This window comes from Schistocerca cancellata, chromosome 1, assembly GCF_023864275.1.
Source record: "Schistocerca cancellata isolate TAMUIC-IGC-003103 chromosome 1, iqSchCanc2.1, whole genome shotgun sequence".
In the NCBI taxonomy this organism is placed as follows: Eukaryota; Metazoa; Arthropoda; class Insecta; order Orthoptera; family Acrididae; genus Schistocerca; species Schistocerca cancellata.
Genome location: NC_064626.1, coordinates 871,919,205 through 871,925,257, shown reverse-complemented (window position 1 = coordinate 871,925,257; position 6,053 = coordinate 871,919,205). Strand labels below are relative to the sequence as shown.

The following is a 6,053-nucleotide window of genomic DNA, read 5'->3' as shown; positions in this document are numbered from 1 at the left end:
GTGTGCTTATTGTTGAAAATCTGACACTTTGACTGAAGATCTCCATTTTTACAGCCCAGCTATCGTTATTACCCATCATACTCGCATTTTCAACGGAGAGAACACTGGCCAACAGCATCCATTGACAAGGTAAGTACAGGCTCAAACAACTATAGTTCATTTATTAATGTATCAAGCATTGTGAGCCACAATACTCGAAATTATTTCATTGCACACGCATATTAATGTCACCACACTCGACCGCCCAGTTGGTGAAAGACACATATAGTCATCCAAAACATTGTATAAATTGCTTGTCTATAAAGTTCATTTCTCCACATGAAGTTTGGTTTTCAATGCAAATTCATACAAGTATTGAGTTACAACAATATACGCAACGTGATAGCTTATACCTATGGCTGACATTCCATCCTTCACTTATACTATGAAAGTAAATTTCTTAAGCTCTTAAAAAGAAAAGAAAAGAAAAAAAGCACTCCGTCTTGAGGCCACAAGTGGCCTACCGGGACCATCCGACCACCGTGTCATCCTCAGTGGAGGATGCGGATAGAAGGGGCGTGGGGTCAGCACACCGCTCTACCGGTCGTTAAAATGGTAGTCTTGACTGAAGCCGCTACTATTCAGTCGAGTAGCTCCTCAATTGGCATCATGAGGCTGAGTGCACCCCGAAAAAATGGCAACAGCGCATGGTGGCCTGGATGGTCATCCATCCAAGTGCCGACCATGCCCAACAGCGCTTAACTTTGGTGATCTCACGGGAACCAGTGCAACCACTGCGGCAAGGCTGTTTCCCTGCTTAAGATTTAAAACGTAATAAAATTTTCATTAACTGGGTTCTGTTAATACAGTTTGTTTGTTAGTTTTAATTTATCCTCGTTGTGAGGTAATGGGCGAGTTGTGGCGCCCTGAAAATATTCTAGGTTCGGAGTTGGCATGGCTGCACGGGCCACTGTGCAAGCTGGGGCTCCTCAGCGACCGCATGGTGCCGTATGTTAGTCAGAGCAAGAAGGGTACCCCCAGCGTGCAGTTCAAATGGTTCAAATGGCTCTGAGCACTATGGGACTCAACATCTTAGGTCATAAATCCCCTAGAACTTAGAACTACTTAAACCTAACTAACCTAAGGACATCACACACACCCATGCCCGAGGCAGGATTCGAACCTGCGACCGTAGCAGTCCCGCGGTTCCGGACTGCAGCGCCAGAACCGCACGGCCACCGCGGCCGGCCCAGCGTGCAGTCCTGGCTGACAACGTGGCTGGCAGTTCCATGTTAATGCAGTGTCGTGGAATGGGCTTTGTGTCAATGAAGCAGATTTGTATGCCACGGAGTGCCGAAGATGGCGGACTTTGTGAAATCAAGATGGCAGACATTACACAGCTCGTGTAGAAATTAATAATAGCCAGAGGAATCATGATACCTTAAAAATAAACATGTACATTACCATTATTTGCATGACGATTCTTATGGTGTAATCAGATTTTCAATATATTTATTAGTTTAAAGTTTAGTATTGTAGTGTCGCAGAGTAGTAAAGAGCTGGAAACATGGAATATTGTCAAAGTTTCGTTGCCTATGCCGAGAGCCAGAGGCAGTAGGTTAGCCATGAGGTAATGGGACTGCACATATATCGGAATGTGTCGTCACGTAGGGGCAGTGGCCTGGTTACACACAACAGGCGAGAGAGAATTGCTTAACATGCGGGTTTGTATTAGGCGGAGACTTTCGTAGAGTGTAAGACAGAGGTATAGCGTCAGCTGTACTGCATTTCACAACTTCACGTAAGTCTGTCGTAACAACACGTAACTCTGTCGCAAGAACACCTAAGGGGCGAGTACGACAGATGAATCAGCAGTATAAGTGGAACGAATGCGTTCATTACAAACGAGCATGACATCAGGACGTCGCTCGTGCTTCCTTTAAATACGCCAGCTTTGATAGCAATAAGGCACTCACAGTCATACTTGCAGTTAGAAGTGATCGACATGTTAATCTTTATTAAGGAGATGTTGCAGTAAGGGCGGCCCATCCAGCACCAGACGTGAGGGGACAGTACCAGCTATGAACCTCTCTGCTGCTGCTGTCAATCATCAACCCCAGATTAGCAGACATCGCGACAGACTCGCTTGCCGCCAGTGCTGACCACATCAGTGAGCCGTCGTCGAGATCGTGTGGGACCTAGGCCCTGTGCATCTGCCATCACAACCGGGTGAGCCAATGATGCTGGGGGACTGCAGCCCGTTCCGCCCGTCCATCGTGGACGAGCCCCCAGGAGAAGCAGGGAAGAAGACGGGTTGGCATAGAGTACACTCCGCACTACGAGAATGCTTCTCGTGCCGACAGCGCCGGTACTCCAACCCGGAGCCTCCTGCTGTCCTCCGCCTAGCCGACCAGCCAGCCGGGCGCCACCATCCAAGCGTGCGGCTGAAGTACGAAGTAAGGACATTCCTCCACTACGTCACAGCACGCGGCGCTGCGCTAGCAAGACTGGTGCGGCCCGGAGCAGGTGTCATCGCTACGAGTCAGCGAGGACTCAGGGAAGGACATTGATATCACGAAGCTCAGCCAGCCTGTGTTACGTGGGCCACGTTGTACACGACAGGCATGAAGGTGTCATGAATTAATAATGTTTCTTTGGCGTTTATGACGCGTCCACAGTCATTTCCCAGCATCCTGACAACTGGAGAGGTCACCGCTCGGCCTCCAGTCCACCGTAGGCGACTGGGACCACCAGGGCGCCTACAGATTTGGTGTTAGAAGTCCTCGCGCCCACCGCATACGGATTTGGTATCAGAAATATTCGAACCGCCCACTACAGCACTGACCTGCAGATCTGGTATCTGGAGTCGTCGACACCGCCACTGCAGGACTGACACCACGGTTGCGGTCAGAACTGTCGACTCTACGCAGCCTTGTGGTAAGTGCATGAGGCGATTTTTGTTAATAACTATGGATGCACGTTCTTTGTTGGGAGTGCACTTTGTGAGACCTGCGGAAACAGCAGATTTATCTGAGTTTAAGGGAAACAGTTGGGAAACGTACTTGGTATCAGTCAGATGTACTGTGTGTAATTTAATGGGGCATGGGGAGCTATGCATGAAGTTTGTACCAGTAGAATGTTCTATTTGTAGACGGTTTGGTCATGCAGTGCACAATTGTAGAGAGTGTCGCTGGGCAATAACAAGGCGGAAGTATTAATTTTGTTTAGTTATGCATTGTGAGTCTTGTTTGTCTTCTTGTGTGTAGTGCTCAACTGTGACAAAGGAGTTGAGTAGCTAGTGTAGTTATTGTTCTGAGGAGTAAATTCAGTATAGAGTAAGTTGTTGGTAATTTGCACAAATCATGCCGGAAACAAGATCCGTTAGTACTGAACTGAGTATAGCTGCTCTGACGGAGGAAGTCTCAAAAGTGTTAGAAGAGAATGCGAAGCATAAGTTACGTCACGTAGAATTAATGAAGCAAATGGAGACCTTGCGTTTGGCGCAAGAGTCACAAACGGGTTCAAATGAGTGCAAGTCAGTAGCAATGTCCAACCTTGCAATATATCCTTCAGTAGCTAACCTGATCACGCCTTTCTCGGGTAAAACAACATAGGATGTCACGGCGTTCATTAACGATGTTTTGGCAACAGCTGCAATGAGAAATTGGTCGGACGTAACTACGTTACATATGGCAAATTTGCGACTTGCAGGGGAAGCCAAGACGTTCGTGATGTACCATGAGACGCTTAGTAAGGCGAGCACGTTTGAAGAATTGGCAGATGGGTTACGACAAAGATATCGTAAGCAGAATAGTGCAAGCTTTTTTAGGGAGAAGTTAGCTAATTTGACACAGAAGGTCAATGAGACAGTGGAGTCTTTTTCAGAAAGGATACGGAAAATTAATTCTCAGACCTATGTATTATCGGGTAATCCTGATGCAGATTGTGTATTACTACGAGAGGCAGAAAACAGAGCCCTCGATGTATTCCTCAGGGGAATTCCTGCAGAATTTTCTCGTAGGGTTAGGATGGAGAATCCTGGGGATTTAGCTGCAGCACTGCGTATTGCAACGCATCTGCAGGAGATAGACATTGCAACAAGGGTTCGCAATGATAAACGCATCTTTGCGTCGGAGAGGAATTGTTACCGTTGTGGGAGGAAAGGTCATGTGAAGGCTCAATGCAGACAGCCGCAGTGCTATGCTTGTAAACGCTACAGTCATAATGTGAATGAGTGTCGTAGTAAGCAGAATGGTAAAGGGAATAAACAGGAAAAAGCATTAAACGGGAACGGGAGTGTTTCGTCCGTCAGAAGACATTCCCGGTAAGCAGAAGTACGGTGAAAACTAGTACAGAGACGGATTGTTGCCTGATGGGTGTTGTAAGGAATAACAGATGTAAGTTAGGGGCACATGTATCTGTTGCTAGTCTAGACTTCGTGGGTAGGAGAAGACTAGGTACTCCTAGGTATAGATTACGTGGAGTAAGGAATAATGAATTGCAATCATTGGGTACAACACAGCTCGTTTTTAAGATTGGAACTGTAGAGTTCGGAGAGCACATGGAAGTGTTGCCAACTGTGGGACAAGGGTATTCTGTGATTCTCGGACTGGACTTCCTCGATAAACACCATGCCAAAATTAATCTTTCACAGCATACAGTTGAACTTAGTGGAAACTTGTTTTCAGTGGGTACAACAGCTGTAAATGTTAAAGAAAGGTGTTAAGTTTGAATGGACAGCACAGTGTCAGGAGGCATTCGAGAAGCTCAAACAGATACTAACATCAGACCCAGTGTTGACACTTCCTGATTTCGAACAAGAGTTCATACTATCTTGCGATGCTAGTAATATTGCTGTAGGTTGTATTCTTTCTCAGAGGGTTAATGGATAGGAACATCCAGTGGCTTATGCTTCCAGGCAACTGAATAAGGCAGAGAAGAATTTTTCAACTACAGAGAAAGAAATGTTAGCAGTGATTTACGGTATCTCGTATTTTCGCTGTGATTTATATCGGCGTAAGTTCAAGGTGATTACAGATCACGCAGCATTGAAGTGGTTATTGGGGTTGAAAGATCCTTCGAGTCATTTAACGAGATGGGCACTGAAACTAAGTGAATTTGACTACGAGGTAATTCACAAACCAGGGATAAAACATACGAATGCAGATGCGCTTAGTAGAAAAATTGCAGCTGTACAAGTTATGGGCGTAAGTGAGGAGTGGATAAAGGTGCAAGCCACTGACAGAGAGTGTCAATTGTTCTGAACGCAACCACAGTTTGAAATGCAGGATGGGTTGCTTTGTAGGAAGGCGAAGTACGGACTATGCGTCGTAGTACCGGAGTTGCTGAGGGAAGAAGTGTTGAAACAAGCACACGACCATGTATTGTCGGGTCACGGTGGTAAAAGAACGACTGATAGACGGGTAGCAGAAAGGTTTTGGTGGAAGACACGTCGCAATGATGTAGAATAGTATGTGCAAAATTGTATACCGTGTGCGCAGAGAGCAGATTTAAGTCATCAGAAAATTCAGTTACAGAAACTACCTGAAGCGGATCGTCCGTTCGCATTCATCGGATTAGACGTAATCGGAGCATTTAACAAGACTCAAGTGGGTAATCGATACGTATTAACAATATTAGATCATTTTCCCCGATACCTGGTAATGATAGCTATTCCAGATCAGAAGGCAAGCACTGTTGCGCAAGCCTTAGTAAATAACTGGTTGCTGAAGTATGGTGTGCCTGATACTATAAATACAGATCAGGGTAGCAACTTTATGTCGGAGCTGATGAAGCAGTTATGGGGTTTATTGAAAGTCAAGAAATTGCGGACAAGCCCATTTCATCCTCAGTCGAATGGACGAACAGAACGGGTTCATAGGACGTTAGTTTAGATGTTTAGTCATCACGTAAATTCAGAACACATGGATTGGGACGTGTATTTAAATCTGTTGACAAGCGCATGTAACGCGAAAGTTCATATAGGAATGGAGCTCTCTCCGTATGAGGTAATTTATGGTCGGAAAATGCCATCACCATTTGGTGTGCTCAAACCTCAGGTAGGTTCACAGGAT

At 45.9% G+C, this 6,053-nt stretch overlaps 1 pseudogene; it reads right to left on the bottom strand.

Annotated features, from left to right (window-relative positions):
• Window positions 1–674: 674 nt before the first annotated feature.
• LOC126099317 (5S ribosomal RNA) lies at window positions 675–792 on the bottom strand (annotated as a pseudogene).
• Window positions 793–6,053: the final 5,261 nt, after the last annotated feature.